This window comes from Ambystoma mexicanum, chromosome 2q (assembly GCF_040938575.1).
Source record: "Ambystoma mexicanum isolate Mex_15411 chromosome 2q, UKY_AmexF1_1, whole genome shotgun sequence".
Lineage (NCBI taxonomy): Eukaryota > Metazoa > Chordata > Amphibia > Caudata > Ambystomatidae > Ambystoma > Ambystoma mexicanum.
The window spans coordinates 884,355,301-884,373,218 of NC_090924.1; the positions used below are offsets into that span (position 1 = coordinate 884,355,301).

The following is a 17,918-nucleotide window of genomic DNA, read 5'->3' on the forward strand; positions in this document are numbered from 1 at the left end:
CATACTCATTCCACGTTTTTGGGGAATGATCTTGCTGCGCCTGTCACTCTAACAATTCGGAGGAATACACTGAGATGTAACTCAAGGTATTGCGATGGACATGGAGCCTGTGTAATGTTAGTGCACAGCATCGATTGGTTGTTTTCTGATGTTCCACATTACTCCAACCATGTATTTGGCTCCCATAAAGTTATTAGCTCTAATACCAATACTCATCTACCTTTGCTCTCTTTCTCTCCTGCAAGTTACCCCTTCCATTAACGTTAAAGCTATACCGTCACCATCCATGGTTAATGCGACAACCACTGCCAATATGAATTCTATCTCGCTCAATTCACTGCAGTTACCACCTCAAGTGGATCAAATTACACCTACTTTGTTTCTGCCACCTTTATTCCCTACCAATGACAAACCAACACTAGTGGACTGCACATCTACGTCACCTACTGGCATAATGTCCCCATCCCAATGGATTCAATTATTTGCCACTATACCTAATCAACCATGCTCGACTAGCCTTAGAAACTATAGACTGGGATCTAGGCTCCACAAAATCATTCCACCTACCCCGACCCTATACAATACTTTGAACTTACAAACACCTCATAGTAGCAAGTCTAAACCCAAACCTAACATAGAATCTGTCCCCCAGTCAGCACAGCAACTTCAAATGTGCCAACCTAAACTGCCAGCCATTAAAGGTGCCCTCATCAATTCTAGATCGATGATTGCCCACTACACGGATGTTTCCAACCTCATCACGGCTAATGAGCTAGATTTCCTAGCCATCACAGAGACCTGCCTGCAGCCAGCAGTTGGACCACCTCTTTCTCTAGTTATTCCTGAGAACTACACTATCCTTAGACTAGACAGAACAACTTCTAAAGGCGGTGGTATTGCCTTCATTGCTAAATGTAATTTGGGCTTAAGAATCACCCAGAATACTCCTTTCCCATCTGGGGAACTCATGTTAGTAAAATTACCACTTTCAGCCACCAACACAATATCAATGCACCTTACATATATGGACCACCTGGCCCTATCTCAACATTTGAAGAGGACATACCTGCATTACTCAAATCTAACTCGAAACTAGGATCACAAATTATAATACTCAGAGACTTTAACCTAGGCCTGAATGATCCCAATGACGCCAATGCTACCACTTTGGTCAACACTATGTCTGAGGCGGGCCTCACCCTCAGAATCAACATGCCTACTCAAGTCAAAGGCCTCACCTTAAATTGTTTAGCAGACATAAATTGCACAACCAATATAACTTCTATCGATCCTTGTGCATGGACTGATCACCATCTGATCTCCTTTGACTTTAAAGATAACCAACAACCCAACTTTGCCACCCAGATGGCCCCTCCAGCCTTCACAAGAAACAACTGAAACATCACAGTAAACAACTTACTTCCACTTCTTCATCCTATCACCAATCTCGCAACTCTCAGCACAGACCTAGTAGAGCTAGTTCAACTTTACAACACCACCATTATCCAAGCCATTGATAAAATAGCCCCTCTAAAACAATGTAGGGGGAAACCACAAGCTCACTTAAATTCCTGGTTTACTCTTAGTCTCAAAATTACTCGCAACGAAAAAAAGACAGGCAGAAGCCCATTGGAAAAACAACCCATCAGAACAGCATAAAGCTATTCTCACTCAAATTTCAGACAGATATAACCAGGAGATCCTCCAAACCAAGAGAGACGCAATCAATGAAAGAATTGAAAAGCCAATTCTAACACAAAAGAACTTTTTACTATTTTAAGAGAACTTGAATCTCCTTCTACTCCAACTGACAAGTATCAAAAACAGAACTTGGTGTACGGATATCCAAGATGCCCTTTGCAATAAAATCTCTATGCTCCAAAATAAAATTGCAATAAAGAAAAATAACCTCCTAACCAATTATCCACTGTTACAACCCCCCTGCCAAACAAATCAGACCAAACGATCAGTTTAAATTCGTACTAGTCTCCATCTGTGAAGTGGAGAACATAATAACTTCTCTCAAACCTTCTAGATGTCTAGGGGATTCCTGTCCTGCATCTATAATCAAAGAGGCTGAAAGGGACCTAGCACCTTTTATTATATTATTAATCAATTCATCTTTCAACACATGGACAGCACCCACGGATCACAAAGATGCCTGGGTTCTTCCCCTCTTAAAGAAACCAAATCTAGACCCAAGCATACCCACAAACTACAGACCAATAACAACTGTGCTTTTTCTCTTATAAATATTAGACAAAGCAGCCTACCTTCAGATTCAAACTTATCTTGAGTCTAATAATCTATTAGGACTCCACCAATCAGGCTTTAGACCAAGACACGGAACAGAAACGGTGCTCATTGACTTGAAAAACCAAATGGATGAGCTGAAGGACAAAGGGGTATTAGCTAGTCTCCTCCTTCCAGACCTATCTGCTGCTTTCGATCTGGTGGACCACAAAGTGCTTTGCAATCACCTGAGCTCAGCCGCCCATTTCTCCAAGGAAGCCACTGCATGGATCCAATCCTTTTTAGACAATCGCTCCATGAGAGTCTTCTCTCCTACGTCAGCAGCAGAACTAGTACCGGTAATATGTCGGGTCCTGCAGGGCTCATGTGTCTCACCTACCATGTACAATATTTTCACGAAGCCTGTGTTCAATGAACTTGACAATCTGTGTGCCTCATACACTAACTACGTTGATGACACCCAGATTCTCATCCCCATCACAGGAGACTACGACATAGACATGTCTAGAATCAACAATATTTACCTTATTATACAAGCCTGGATGGCCATGCATAGACTCTGTCTTAATGACGAGACAGAGCTCTGCCTCATTTGTTCATCAGGCAGACTTAACAAACTCAGCAACGAACTTAAGTCATTCGACATTGACGGCCTTAACATCAAAGTCTCCAAGGAGGTGAAGACTTTAGGCTTCTATTCTAGACTCTGCACTGAACCTGAACAAACAAGTTAACGCCACTCCCTCAGCCACTAGATACACCTGTTAACTTATTAATGGTTGTAAACCATTCCTTTCCATGGACAACTGCATCACGCTAGCTCAAGCACTTATACTGTCTAAACTAGACAATTGTAATGCTCTCTATTTAGGTACCAGTAAACACAATATCAACAAACTAGAAATACTACAAAACAACGCCCTTAGATAGGTAGGCGCTCCACCAAATGGCTGGCCATTAAGGATAGAATTAAATTAAAATCCTTAAACCTTACTTACAAATATCTTAGCAACATAGCCCAGAAATATTTAATGGACAAACTGACCAAACACACTTCAGAACGCCCCATTAGAACAATGCAGATCAACAACATCAATGTCCCCAAATGCAATTTTAAGAAAGCCAGGGGTAGCAGCTTCCCACTCATGGCAGCCAGGCTCTGGAATTCTGTGCCAGCCCCATTAAGAGCAGCTTCTTCTTATCACCTATTCAGGGATGATTCTAAAGCATGGCTGTCTTCTCTTGATGTATACTCATTGGTGCAACTGCCCTACATTAATCCTGGTCTGTCTTCAAAACTGTACGGAGCCATAATGATTAGATAGGTTATGATCTTGGTAAATTAGTCTTACCTAGTGAATTTACGTAAATGCTTTGTAACCATCTATCATATGTTGCAAATATTCTGCTGTGTGTGATGTATATGATGCAAAACTCTCTGTAAAACATGTAACTTGCAATGCACCCAGATACCTCTGGGTTCGGTGTGCTATATAAATGAATAAACTAAACTAAACTAAACTAAACTAAACTAAACAATTTCATAATATCGGCCACTAAGTCCCATTGCATCTCAAAGATGAATCATGTTTCCACTGCCTGCTCAAATGTGATTGCTATAAAAGAGCTAAAGACACAATAAAGAAGCAGTTTTATCACTCTAAACCAGTATGTCATATCGCTAATCACTAATCTGTGCCATATGAAGCTAAGTGGATCTGTTGGTTATATTTTTACTACTCCCCAGTTAGCTGACCAATGATTTTTTTCAGTACATAAATTAGGAACTGTCAAACATATGTGCAGGCTTCATCATCAAACAGTGCCGGACAGATATTGTTTTATTTTCAAGAATAGTTTGGGAGGCAACAATGGGCTTTAAAGCAGGAGGGTCAGTCAGGTGTCAGAACCCCATGTGGTGAGAACACTTTCAAAGGATACACGGTGGATACTCATGGAGAGGATGTCCACGGATACCTTCACTTCTCTCCCTTCCCGTCTTCACCGACCCTATGCCAAGGTCCCCCTCACCGAGGGAAACCTTCCCAACAATATGTCTCACTGCTCAAAGTAAGTAGACTGGAGCTAGTGAAAGGTATTCCTTGAAAGGTCGTATGACCTGACCACCCAGGAGGACCACCAGGCTGTTAGGAACAAGACAGATGGGCTTTAGATACTGTGACCGAAACAACCAGAAAAAGGACAGAAAACACCCTATCTGTACCCACCTGGTGTACAAAGTGTTGGGGACCCCACTCCTGGTATAGCCGCTTAACCCAGCATGGATCTGCCGAGGACCTGTGACAGGGCCTTCCACTAAGGAGAGCGGAAAAAAACCCAGATCAGTGCCTGAACTAGGAATAAACCAAGGGACTAATAGCAATGTTTGACAGGGTTCTTTACCATTTGTAGGGAGAGAAGATAGTCCAAGTCCGTTCCTAAATCCGGGTCAAGAGGTGGGCAAAACAATGGGAAGGGGAGGTTAGTAGAGGATAACTAGGCCACATGGAACGAGGGTCGCTCTAGGTCCGGGGTACAGCACTCAGCAAAGCGTCCCGCAAGTCCATTATGTGCTGTTTATGCTGTCTAGTTCGGATATTTTTAGGACAAGGGAAGGGGAGAGGGCAGATGGAGGAAGGGAAGGTTCAGGACCCAGAGTAAGGAGTGGAGAATAAGGCAATTTGGTAGCAGGCACAGTCGTTACACAAGCAGGCAATAACAGAGGCAGAATCAGTAAGAGAGCAGTCCCAAGAACGGACCATGTCAATAGACCATGCAGACAGACTAGAGACCAAATCGCTAGGCAAGGGAAGTCCGAGGGAATAATCCGAGGTTGTCAACAGCTGAGCAGAGAGAAACAGGGCAAAGACTGCAACAAATCTGTGGGTGAGGCATAAATTGGAAAACCAGGGAAACAACGAAGACAAGGCAGCAATCACAGAGCTCTGAATTCCGGGAAGGAACATGTAATTAGAAACGCTGTCATGTGGGCAGAAGCGATATTTATGGGCCAATCCTCAAGCGTCTTCCGCGTCGTGCCGTGGATGTGGCGGTCACAAGATGCAGTCGCCGCACATGTGATACACAAAGAACGCAGCCGTCTTCATGGCACCGACCATGATGCCTTCCATGAACCAAAGAGAGGGTGGCGTCTCCTATATGAACGGCGACTTCAGGGATTCCGTGTCACTGATGAGTGAGGGGAACCCGGATCCCAGGCCATGACATCAGGCCACTAAACACTCAATTCTTATAGTAATTAAAAAGAGAGACTTATAAAAAGAAACGGAATGACATTTTACCGCATTGTCACAGCCAAGATAATCACTCTTTCTGGTGACCCATTGCCAGTGCCCAGCAGCTGGTTATCATTACTCCACTCCCTGGGACTCCTATTATCATTCTTGCACTTAAACTTACATCTGCCAGTGGGCAGAACCTGGTTGAACCAGGATCTTTTTCTTCAATTTGAGAGCACATCACCACCAGGTCCATATTAATAATATTTGAAAAACTGCTTTGGGCATCGCCTGCCACCAACATCTCATTAATCCAAGATTTAAAATGTCTTCAGTCCTACAGTAATCTTCCAGTCGAGCAAAGTACCATATAAGGCCAACCAGATCCCCTCTGCATGCAACAGGCAGATATATTTTAATGGATTCTCCAATGTATGCTAATTATAAAGCCCCATTAATTAACCATATATAAACATAAATGTGTACATTGGGCATCAGGGGACCTGTCATGTGCAAACATTTCCCTCAGTGCGATTTTAATTTTAAATATTTTGCACTGCCAAGTGCAAAAGAAAGGCACAAGTGTAATTGCCAGTACACCTTTGATTTTGCACTTTGCAGTCCAAATTGTGTAAATGTTTTCCGCCATTTAACCATGGCAGGCAGCATTTACAATGTATCCATAAGGAATCCACCTGATTTTTGCTGGTTTAAAAGGCCAGTGGAATTTTATGCCAGCATAAATTAGCATGCTGTCGTTAAAGAAAGCGATGTTTGGGGTTCGTGGGGGAGAAGGACGGAAGAAATGCAACTGTTGGTCCATTTCCCCCTCCACCTTCAATAACAACAAACATGCTGAAGAGCAAAAATAAAGGTGTTAAGCCAGTAACAGGACTCAGAAACATGGACGCTGCACTGTTCAATGAAGACGTAGTTCAGTGGCATGTCAAAGTCAGCTTAATGGTTCGAACCTGTCAGAAGATTCACTTTGCATATACTTAGATACAGTTGCCAGACGTAACTCTTCTGGACTTGGGGCTGCTGAGGTTCTCCTCCACGGAATCATACAGAGCATGCGTTGTAGTCTGCGTTTTGAACCTGGAGATCGATTTCATATCTCTGCATATCTCTTGTACTTGGATGCAGACAAGTTCCAAAACCATCGATGAAATGTATCTTCTGTTCCACATGGACATTAAGGGAAGTTTAGCTCTCTCTTGTCTGGTCCTATATCACCCCTCCTTTGGAAGGAGGCATTGAGCTATCAAACGCTCCAATAGTTAAAGAACAGAGTCTACTACTTGTATTCCATGTGTAGGTTCTGTATGGGTGTAGAAGTAGGAGACTGGCACAAAGGTGGCATATTTTTGGTTATAGACTTTTAATATGTAAAATAAAAGAGTCACTATTACTAAGAGGGCTTCCCCTACCTCAACTAAATATTAAGGATTCCGTCACGATGTCTGTCCAAAACAAGTACTCCAACGTTATATGTCAAAGCCTATTTCTTTCCCTTAAACTCTAAACCAAACTAAATAACGTGGTGATCTTCTTGGTCAGAAGAATTGCTCCCTTCTTCTGGATGATGAACCAAAGTTCACTTTCGGGTGTTGAAAAGGAAACGTTCTTCCAAAAGGTCAAAACCAAAACGTTTCAAAAGCTTTCTTAGCTTGGTGCTCCATCAACACACATGGAAAAATTAAAGTCTTTTATCGTCACACGGTTAGGGGGGATGACTTCCTCTTCCCCCAACCTTCTTTAAGTTTCTTAATACTTTTCACAGCACCATGATTAATGACTTCTTTCTCCTGGCTTGTAGTAGACAGTTCAAAATGCCAGGGGAAATGATTCCCTTCCCCATGTCTTTCTTGGGTTTCTCTCAATGCTGAGGGAATGACTCCTTCCTGTTGGGTTCTCACACAATGTTCACAACCACCATGACAGAATGATTCCCTTTCCCTGGTCCTCCTCAGGCTCTTCAGAGAATGAGTCACTTCTCGGATTTTCTCACAATCTTTCCCAACACCAGGGGGAGTGTCTCCCTTCCCCTGGCCTTTTTTTGGGTTCTTCACAATGCCAAGAGAATGATCCCTTCTCGTGGCATTTCTCACAATTTTCACCAACATCAGGAGGAATGTCTCTCTTCCCCAGGCCTTTCATCAGGCTTTTCACAAAGCCAAGAGAATGACTCCTTTCTCTTGGATTTTTTCAAATCTTCTTCAACACCAGGGGGAATGTTTCCCTTCCCCTGGCCTTTTTCAGTCTCTGCTTCACAGCTGACCAGGTTCACTATCCTGCCAGGTACTGTGGCTATAAAGATCAATGATGACTTTTGCTTTTTATGGTTGCAGGGTCCAAAACTCACCTCTCATACTTCTTTGATAGACTTGGTTTACTCTCCTGCCAAGTGCTATCATGAATCCCAATGGTTAATAAGGTTTCTTCATAACTGTCAGGGTCTGAGACCCTGTATTCTTGGCTCTTCTTGTTGCTTCTGGTTTGCCACTGCCTCCTCGGGTCCCCAGCACCTTTCTGGCAACCCACACACCTGTATTCTTGGTCCGCAATGGTTCTAGCTCTTCCTCGATGGCTGCACTCCATTGCAGGGTTCTTGTTGCTTCCCAGAGGCTTCCTTCAGTCTGCAGGAGCTCTGCTGCGCCAATCTTCCTCATATCCAGCGCACCTGGATATGAGGGGTGCTGGTCATACCTCCGACTTGGCACCACCCGATTGGCCGCGCTCTCGCTGAACCAACAGGCCAAGCCCCGTCTCCCGCATCATACACGGAAGATAGCAATCGCTGCAGCCGCTCACAACGCTACCGGCGCCCTTCCAGTGAGCAGGCTGCAGCGTTTCTCGCAAGAACCCAGCAAGGTACGTTCTCTCCTGACCTCACCACAATCTAGCCACCGCTTGTCCATAAGCCATAGCGGCAGCCCTACCTCATGTTGCCCTATCTTTTGCAGGCTCTGATCTGCACGGGATGTGTTTCTCCTGCACTCCACTCGCCTCCTGGACTACATAAATCCATCCAGGTAGGACAAAACCTTTTTCTTCTCCATTTTAGAATCAGCCATGTCACTAAACATGACCAGCACTGTATGTATTACCCAGCAGGAGAGAGTTCTCATATAACACAGTCACACCTGGTCTGAAAAATACTTGCAACCTTTTTCCAGCCGCCCTGCCTCAATGTTGTCCCCCTCCACCCCTTCCCAGGGACATAGTTGTCTAGCTTTTTTAGCCACACCAAATAGTGGCAATGCTCCTTACAGAGAATTAGCAACCCAGTAGTATACAGCAAACATTAGCCATGCAACTAGATTCTGAGCAGGTTCTGGATGTACCACTCTGTAACATTGCAACTTGAGGAATACTTATGCCCCTTTTGCAATGGGATTTGTCTCTCCTCTCCAGGATCCCAAGCAGCCTGCCTTTGCTGCCCTATTTAGAGGCCAGCAGGAAGATGTTATTGATCAATCTGTGAAGAAATTTGCATCCTGAAGAAGATGGTCTAAACCACTAGAGCACCATCAGAACTAGTCGACCAGATCTGTTGTGGCTCCACCACAACAATACGCGATATCCCCAATACCAGCAGGGGATACTGCTACAACTTATAACAAACCCATATAGCATGGATTCTATCCATAGCAAACCCCATAGCCAGTGGGGCTTGTGTTTTTAAGAAAATTCAAAAATGTAAATTTATGATGTTTTACATCCCCAGCGATTGGGCAACCACTAACATGCAGAGAATGTGGAGCCATCAGGGCAATTAAAATCTGCTAAAAATCCAGATGTCTCCAGTCCCCACATGCTAACTGAAGCATTTTATGACTACGAAAACTAATCCCCCTCTCATGTTCACCTCAAACACTGTTGGTTGTCCACCTTTGTTTGTTAGGCTGTTGTTTACAGAATTGAGTGTGTTGTATAGAGAACCACATTCTTTGTAGAGAGTCAGGGACAGTCTCTCCTCCTATCCCTCTTAGATAAGTGTTGCACCATCCGCTGTCTAGGGACAGGCACGCCCCCTGCAGGGATAGGGTGTCCTTCCTGAGGGCCAGAACAGCTCACCATCTTGTGTCTCATGTTTGGCTACTTTTCAGTCGCCACAACCACTCCCTTTTGCCTTCAACTGCAATCAGACCTTTGTACTCCTAGTTTTCCAGCATACATCATGCAAGTAGTCCCTTATTCATCCTTGTCTCAGTGGTTCTCACAAGGGTTGGCCTATCTACTGTACATAAGTAGATGGAAATATAGGGGACTGGTGCATTGTGCCCGGGAAATGAGGGTGAGGGAGTTTGGGATGTATTGTGGACATACCATGTTCTCCCCGAAGAGTCATCCCTAGTCCCATAGGGGGTATCCCTCCACATGAAATCCTCCCGCTGAGTAACACCCCCCAGGGGGACTATTGGGTAGCAGCCTCACCTCACTGGCATCATGGGAAGGCACTCCGCCTAGGGGAAAAGGGACGACATCTGAGGATTCAGCACAGTTGATTGGGCGGTATCTGCCTAGTACCACCTTGTCCTCCTTTTGTTCCAGCAATTTCCAGACTGCCTTTTTCCTGGTATAGCAAATGTCAGAGCTAAACATGTTCGGAGCTTCAAAAGCATTGAAATGATCGCCACTGTCCTTGGGCTCTAATGCTGGCTCAGCTTAACCCATGCCATTCATCCTGAAGCATAAAGGACTCTGATTGCAATTCACGTCCCATGTCGTTTGGATAACCCTGTTTCACAAGTGAATGAAGTTTAAGCACTCACTACTGAAAGAACATATCTCTTCCTGCAATCTGCTTAAAGCAGTGGCAGTGCTGTGAGAAGCAGCTGCAAGGCAATACATTCATACACTACCTGATCTCTAATCCCAAACTGGAAAGTTTTAGAACTGTGTAGATGGGCATATCTACACTTCATCTCTAGTGCCTGCCCCCTCACCTCTGTCATATTGGGAGAACAGCAAAAGAGCACTGTGTGTGACCAGGTATCATCCCAATACTGCATTGAAGATATGAGAGACGTTATGCACTCAGACAACCGCATTGAATGTACCCTCTCACTGACATGGTGGAAGGATGTCTGCATACACCACTGTATCAACAAACAAACAATCGTCAAGGCTATGTTTGGTCACAATCTCCTCTCTTCTACTGTATAGTAAGTACCCAGACAATCTAGTTGATTATTTTATATACAATCTAAATCTATTTTATTAATTGCGGTACAAACCAATCCTGTGTGGATCCTTTTTTCTTTTTTAAACAAGAGACTTATTCATAGACAATTCATGCTTATACATTCATTTGGCCCAATAGGTCATACGCCTTCAAAAACATTTTTTTTTTACCAACAAGTTCAAACAAACAGTGTTCTAGACACAAACAATATGGACACTGTTGAGATACAGTATCATGTTCCATTTAATTTCCTTAGTATTTGGCCTATCTTGATAAAGCAGTGCTGACGGTTGCTGTTCTGGGAAAGTCAACACAGTGTGTTTCGGCCATCTCGTCACCAACTGAGGTGTGTCAAATATGCGGCCTTCATCACGATTGTCCAAGAGGATAAGTTACATACACATGACATATTTCTCTTAGATTAGGGAAAGGAGAAAACATTTGCAAGTGCCAAGCATTGAACAATTAAAGAGGTAGAAAGCATATGCAAGACAGAGCAACCATGTCTCCAGAGGCCAAAAAGAGTAATAACACACACAGCTTAATTGAATTAAACAGCACTAAATGAAAGGTCGAAATGGACAAAATCATGGTCTTCTCACACGTGGTGCAAGACTCGAAAACAAGGCCTATTCATTAAGCTCTAGCTGAAGATAGTGATGCACCTACACTCCCTTAAAAGTCCTAAGGAAAAGAACAGTCAGCAAGGTCAACTACACAGAAGAAGCCTTGGCTTAGAGCCTAACTGATGAGAGATGGCTGGCTAATTGATCATGTGGGCTGTGGTCTGATGTTGTTCCCCACACCTGGGTTTCATTTTTCTTACATGTTGCTAACTAGCTGAATGTCCTCGGTTGGGAGGGAATGCCAACCATTCAGGAAGGTTTATGCAGAAGTGTACCATATACTGTTGCAGAAGCAAATTTGTTGCTGTTATTCTGCTATTAATCTGTATTGTACGTAGCAAGAGGTAGTTAAGGCATACCTACCTGATAGGGAGCAGCCAATTATGTTATTACCATATAAATTAAGTATGGATATATAAGTTTCCTTACCAATCCCTCCTTTCAATAGGTTTTTACTGTTTGCCACATAGGATGATATCATAGCTGACGTACATCAAGGTATAAAGCATTGTGTAATTGAAGTGTAGATGAGAGTGAGTGCGCTGAAATGTGTTCATTCACCACGTTTCCCTTCTTTATTTGAGCTGATAATAAAGTCGTATTTTGGACGTCTTCCACCATTAGCCAGAAGATCGCAGATTTTCCTGCAGAGAACGGAGAAAAGACACGTTTGAAAAAGAGTCATTCGGCAGGTGCCCCTTTGATGAAATTCCTGTCCGGGCCCGGAAAGCGCCCCCACAGACAGAAGGCAAAGTGTTTGATTGGGGAGGAGTCGATACCGAGGGACAACGGATGTAACTATAGCATTGAAATTAGAAAATAAAGAAGAGGGATTGTATTGTAAGTGTAAATATACAGTAATAGGATGTGGGATAAAGAAAGAGAGAGATACCTCGATTCCTGGTACCAAGTGGGCAGAAGGACATGCATGAACCTCTGAGTGGGGTATTTTGAGGAATTCCTGAGGCAATGCCGAGATGAAGAATGTGTGTCAAACTCCAAAATGAGGTAAACTTGAGATAAGGTACATTTACTAGAGTAAGTAAAGGAAGGCGATCACTTAAAATAAAAAGTGCACATTTGTTTGGGTTATTAATATGTCAGTGTAAAACATTTATCATGTTTAAAGTAGGAGGCATAAAATGATAGTAATAATTTAGTTGGTTGTCAAATTCTAAAAATCAAGTGATTGACGTCAATCAGAGAAGGATAAAAGTTGAGAAAATAAATAAATAAGTAAAAGAAGATTCTTAATTGTTAATAATTGAACAGGAGGACAGCAAGAATCGACAGGACTATAAATGAAGGAATAAAGAGAAAATCATTCCTTTTAAATTGGTTACAAAATTGTGTGGGCGGCGATTGGTGGTCCTTGCCCAAATTGATTATTGTGGTATATTTGATTAAAGTAAAAAAAGAATAAAAAGTCTGGTAAGTATTGACAGTCAAAAACAACTTGTCATCATGGGGAACACACCCCTGCTACACCTGTGTAAGACACTACAGAGATACACACCCAAGATTAGGAAGTACCATTCTGAATAATTAAAAGGTACGGCTGAAAAAATGTTTATGCCTTGGGCTCAAGAAGGTTCAATATCAAGAACGGTATTGCAACACATGACAATATACTTACAAGCTGCATATTGTAAGAAAGGCATGGTATCAAGAATAGACAGACAGAAGTGATCACAGTTCAAAGGTGTTTATTAAACTATAAAGGCAGGGTGGAAAATGACTAACCTATACCAAAATCTAAGATGGGAGCAAGCTTCTACCACCAAATGAAAAATAAGGTAGTCCTTATGGTGTCTTGTTTGTTTGTTTGTTTGTTTTAATATTTGTAGTGCACGCCAGACCCGAGGGTATCAGGGCGCAAAGGCATAAAGAGGGTTGTTCAGCTTAGGTTACATTGCTGTAAAATATTATACATTTTATACACATTGTAGTCAGAGATATCACAAAGCAATTATATACAGTATGTCCAAACAGTACATGACTTCAGAAGGGTTGTTCAGCTTTGGTTACATTGCCGTAAGATATCATACATTTTATACAGAATATGGCAGGGGACATCACTAGGCAATTATATACAGTATGTACAGACAAGGCAGGTGATGTAGTCTAAGTGTAGTAGAGAGTCAGATGTCATTTTCCTTGATCCAATGGATGAGGTTGGATCTAAAATGAAGATAAGGCATGTCTTCCCTTAAGACGGGTGGGAGCGAGTTCCAGTATTGGGCAACTTTGACCGGGAAGCTTCCGACAGTCTTCATGCGTTTGAATCTGGGCACTAGTAGAAGGTTGGTGTTGGCAGTTCTCGAGGGGCGGTTGGAGGATTGTCTCGAGAATCTGGCACTGAGGTATTATGGGGCAGCATGGTGTAAGCATTTATGTGTCAGGGAAACTGTTTTGAGGAGAATTTTGTCTTTTGTGGAAAGCCAGTTGTTGGATCTTCTGAGGTCAGATATGTGGACTTTCTTAGGAATACTTAGGGCAGCTCTCAGGGCGTTATTTTGTAGAATCTGGATCTTATTGGTAATATATGTGTTACTTCCTACATATAAGGCATTACAGTAGTACAGTTTAGATAAAACAAAGGCTCTTGCTAGGGTAATGCAGTTGTTGGATGAAAGGAAGGGCTTGGCTGCTCTGATTAGCTGCAGGTGTAAGCAGTAGCTGAAGCCATGGAGTTGACTTGTTTTTTGAAGTTTAGAGTAGAGTCTAGATAAAATCCGAGAGTTTTGACTTCCTTGGCTACTGTGATGTTGTTATTATCTATTTTGAAATTTGAATAGAGGTGGCCTAGTTTATTGAGGTTGGCAGGGGTGCCGAGAATGAGGAGTTCTGTTTTGTCATCCTTCAGGAATAGACCATGAGATGCCATCCATGCCAGGATGATGAGGTACACTCCATTCACAAAGGCCAAATCCTTGTTGTCATCTCTCATCAGCGGGATGAGGATATGGGTATCATCTGCATAATTAGTGTAGGTGATACCCAAGCCATCTAGATCATCAAAAAGGGGATTTGTAAAGATGTTGTACAGAGTGGGTGAGACACAGGAGCACTGGGGCACACCGCAGGAGATGGGTATGGGGTCAGCAGCTGCTAAAGGTGAGAAAACCTGCATTGTTCTATTGTCAAGGAAAGATTGAATCCATCCAATAGCTTCTTGTGAGAAGTGAGCGGCAGAGTCCAAGTGGTTGCACAGAATCTTACAGTCGACCAGGTCGAACGCCGCTGAGAGATCAAGTAGTAGTAATAGTGCTGTCTTGCCATTGTCTCTCAAGGCGTCTATTTGTGCTTCAAGGTCAATAAGTGCAGTTTCTGTTCCGTGTTGGGGTCTAAAACTTGACTGATGTACTCCTAGAAGGTGGTTGCATTCCAGATATGTTTGGATTTGGAGGTACGCCACCTTATCTAAGATTTTAAGCAGGAACGGAACTGTCGTGATGGACTGTAGTTTGTGGATATAGACGGGTCAGTAGTTTGTTTTTTGAGAAGTGGGACGACCCACGACTGTTTCAGGTTGTTGGGAATAGTGCCAGTGGAGAAGGAGGCATTTATAAGTGTGGTAATGAATGGGGAGAGGTCACATGCAGCATCTTTTATAATTTGTGCTGGGCAAGGGTCGCTGTGGCAGTTGGACGGTTTAAGGGTTAGGATGACTTTTCAACTTCTAGGATGGATACTTTCTTGAAGTTGAAGTGGGGTGTGGGTAGAGTGGGAGTGGTGGGAGGCAGGGTGGTCAGGGGGAAGGGAGCTGAGATTTTGTTAGGATTAAGGGTAAGGAGGAGAGTTTCTTTTTTATTATTAATCTTGGCCTGGAGGGTCGTTATCTTGTTAGATAAAGTGCTCTGCATGCTAGTGCACCAGCTTTTATCCTTGAGGCATGTGCCTGGGGCTTGGATAGGCGTTTCTATCCCTTTAAGGATAGTGAACAGTTCCTTAATATTTGAGTTGGCTTGAGTAATACACAGGTTATGTGACTCTTGTTTGGCAAGGATGATTTTTATTTTGTAAAGGGATGCTAGTTTGCTGAGGTTATTTTTATTAGTGTCAGATGATTCTGGTCTCCAGATCTGTTCACATTTTCATTTCTCTAGTCTGATTGCTTTCAGGTGAGGAGAGAACCATGTGTTCACATGTTTTTTGGTTTGCTTCTTCTGGTTTTCAAAGGTGCTATGGTGTCTAGAGCAGATAGCATTACTTTGTTATACTCTTCTACCAGGATGAATGGGTCTGTGAGGGCAGGAAGAGAATTCAGGTTGGGAAGAATCAGGGGAGTGAGTTTATCAGCTGTAATGTTTTTTTTTTTCTAGTAGGAATGGCAAAAGCTATGCTATCTGCATGTAGGGTAGCTGTAGCCTCTAGGAAGAAGGAGAACAGGTGGTGGTATAATGGAGGTGATAGATGTCTGGCAATGATGCTCTGCTATCCAGTCAAGGGTTCTGCCTTTAGTATGGGTCGCACCAGTTACCTTTTGGTTGAATGCTAATTCCTCAAAGGAGTCGTTAATCTGCGTAGCGTTATGGTCTAATGGGTCTGTGTAACCAAGATTAAGGTCTCCTAAGAGAAGGCATAGCGAGGAGTTTTTAAGGTTATCAGAAAGGATGTTAGTGAGGTCTTCTTCAAAAGAGCCTAGTGGTCTGGGTGTCAGAGATAGTCAGTTTGGCAGTGAGGGATTCGCAAGAGTCTGCATCTGGTGGAGGGGTGAGTCTCAGTGCTAGGCTGGGTCTTGCAATTGAGGCAAGGCCTCCGCCTCAGGAAGTGGTGCGATCTAATCTTAGAAGGGTGTACTCCTCAGGGACGGCTAACATGATCGCTGGGCCCGTTGCTGAGTGAAGCCAGGATTCAACGATAACAAGGAAGTCCATTTTTTCTGTTAGGAGTAGATCAGATATTTTTGTGTCATGGGCCACCATAGAACGGGCATTTATTAGAGCACCTTTTATAGTGGTCTGTATTGTCTCCATAGGTGGTGCCTGGGTGTTAAGGTGGTGCCTTGGGTGTGTGTTGTGGTCTCGAGTGAGTCGGCTATTGAGCTGGTGTGGGTGCTGAATGTTAATAGCTTTGTGCAAGGGGGTTTTGGAATGAGGCTGCGGGCCTCTTGGGTTTCTGGTAGTGTTATTAGAGAGAGGATGTGAGGTTTTGGTTAGGGGTTCATACATTTTGGGGAGTCTGGTGCAAAGTTTGAGATTTCTTTGGAGGAGACTACAGGGTCTTGTGATCAGGTCACATTGACTAGGAGGTTTGTTATGGAGAGTTGCATGCGCTGCTAAAAGCAAAGTATATTGCATGGTGAGGTCTAGTATACTTAATAGGTATAGGATAGTCCTCAGTAGGACAGTGTAGATCGGAGGCATATACATGGTGTGTGTGTGAAGTGGCTAGCTAGTGATGAGTGTAGCATTTAAAGTAGGTTAAGGATGTTAATGCACGGGTGAGTAAGGCTAGGTATGGTGGTATCACGGGAGTGGAAGCAGGTATGTGAGTGGATAGAGGTGATCTGATTAGGGTAATGTGATGGCAATGATTCAAAGATGCATAGAAGTCTAGGTACAGTACAGTGTGGACACAAGGGACTGGGTTTGCAATATGCACAAATGTCTAGAAGCAATGCTGACACAATGATTTTAGGGCTAGGGTCTGTGTAGATACAGGGGCTAGGTTCAGAATGTGCGCCAATATCTAGATTCAGGATAGGCACACGTATATAGAAGCAATACAGTCACAATCACAGTCACAATGGATGCCGTAGTTACAGGATAAAATGTATGTAGACACAGGGCTGGGTTCAAGGTAGGCGCAAATATCTAAATTCAAAATGAGTATAGGTGACTAAAGGCAATGCAATCATGATGGTCACAGTGGTCACAGGCTAAGATCTATGTAGACATAGGGCTAGGTTTCGAAGTGTGCGCAAATATCTAAAATCAAAACAGGCACAGGTGTCTGGAGGCAATCCAATCACAATGGTTTGCACTGCTTACGTTAAGCAGGGTATATATGGCATACATTGTTAAGTACTCATTTTCGGAATGGGCAACATGCGGTCACGATAGACAAGTGCCGGTAATATTAGATAGACTAGTAGCAGAGTCGCCGAAGCACATGAGGGCTACAGGTGCACATAGGAGTAATTGTGCATAGGAAAATCACATTTTCTCGGGGTCCGTGGAAAAAGCTGAAAATTAGAAATAAGCAGCTAAGTAAGCCCCAAGGCCGACCTTTGGGCTAAATGTTGCCCCAAGGACTCCTTCGAGACGGCGGGCCCTGCTCCTCCAGTGCGGGTGGACTCCTGCTCCTTCCGAAGACATGGGAGTGTATATGCGAGGAAGGGATTAGAGTCATGCGACGCAACGATGCGTTCAAAGGTAAATGTTCATACATGCGTGGATTTGACCCAGCAGATGAGCAGGGTTTGGCTGTTATCACTGAGGAGTCACGATTTAAAGTAAAAGGCCTATACTAAAAGAAAAACTATTGCCAGATCCTTACAACTAATTACAGAAAGAGTGTGGGATAGGGTTTTCAATAAAGAAAGAAGTGTTACAAATAATAAGTCAGGATGGGATTGCCAGGGGTCTTCCTTCCCCATGTTTT

At 43.3% G+C, this 17,918-nt stretch overlaps 1 protein-coding gene across 4 annotated transcripts in view; it reads right to left on the reverse strand.

Moving 5' to 3' along the window:
- MYO3A (myosin IIIA) overlaps positions 1-17,918 on the reverse strand; it is a 2,295,212-nt gene that overhangs the window by 836,018 nt on the left and 1,441,276 nt on the right. The window lies entirely within an intron of this gene.